The sequence below is a fragment of the Colobus angolensis genome, unplaced genomic scaffold, assembly GCF_000951035.1.
Source record: "Colobus angolensis palliatus isolate OR3802 unplaced genomic scaffold, Cang.pa_1.0 Scaffold22, whole genome shotgun sequence".
Classification (NCBI taxonomy): Eukaryota; Metazoa; Chordata; class Mammalia; order Primates; family Cercopithecidae; genus Colobus; species Colobus angolensis.
Window position 1 is genome coordinate 4,250,143 of NW_012115377.1, and position 1,324 is coordinate 4,251,466.

Here is a 1,324-nt window from a genome sequence, read left to right on the forward strand (position 1 = left end):
CAAGTAGCTGGGACTACAGGTGCCCGCCACCTCGTCCGGCTAGTTTTTCGTATTTTTTAGTAGAGACGGGGTTTCACCGTGTTGGCCAGGATGGTCTCGATCTCCTGACCTCATGATCCGCCCGTCTTGGCCTTCCAAAGTGCTGGGATTACAGGCTTGAGCCACCGCACCCGGCCCATTCTGGGGTTTTTAACTGTAATTGCATTACATCTACAGCTCAATTCTGGAGAGAATTGAAGATTTTAAAACTTTAAGTCTTGGGGCTGTGTGCAGTGGCTCATACCTGTAATTGCAGCACTTTGAGAGCCTGTGGTGGGAGAGTCACTTGAGGCCAGGAATTGAAGACCAGCCTGGGTGACAATAGTGACACCCTGTCTCTATAAAAAATCTTTAAAAAAAATTAGCCAGGTACGGTGGCATAGGCCTGAGATCCCAGTGACTTGGGAGACTGACGCAGGAGGACATTTTGAGCCCAGGAAGTCAAGGTTACAGTGAACTATGATCGTGCCAGAGCACTCTAGCCTTTGTGACAGAGTGATATCCTTTCTCTAAAAACAAATCAATGAATGAATAAATAAAATAAAACAAAACATTGAGTCTTGCTAGAAAGCAACTCGTATACATTCTATTTTGTTTAGGTCACTAGCTTTATATAGGTTTGTTTCACATCTTCTAGACTATGGTCCATAGTATCCTTTTAAAATCAAACTCTGATTTCCCTATGTGAAATGCTAAATTCTTCATTTTACCATTCAATTGGTTCTAGCAACTGTGGACAATTGTGCAATCCACACCCTTATCAAAACAGAACATTTCCACCACTTGCGGCCTCTCTGAGTCAATCTCTACCTTCTCTCTTGCCCCAGAAGCAACCACTGATTTGATTTCTATCATCATAGGTTAGTTTTGCTTACTCTAGGATTTCACACATGTTATCTTTTTTTTAAAAAAAATAAAAAACAATTTGTGAGTTATTTTTGCTTATGTACTGACACTTAGTACACTTTGTATATTGATTTTGGATTCAGCCACACTGCCAAATAATTTTGTTAATTTTAGCAATTTATCTGTATATTCTTTGGGAATTTCTATGTTGACGATTGCTTCTTCTGCAAAAATGACCACTGTCTTTCTTTCTTCCTTTCTTCCTTCCTTTTTTCTTTCTTTCTCTCTTTCCTTCTTTCTTTCCCTCTTTCTTTCTTTCTTTTTTCTTTCTTTCTTTCTCTTTCTTTCTTTTCTCCTTCCTTCCCTCCTTCCTTCCTTCCTTTCCCTTCCTTCCTTTCTTCCTCCCTCCCTCCCTCCCTCCCTCCCTCCCTCCCTCCTT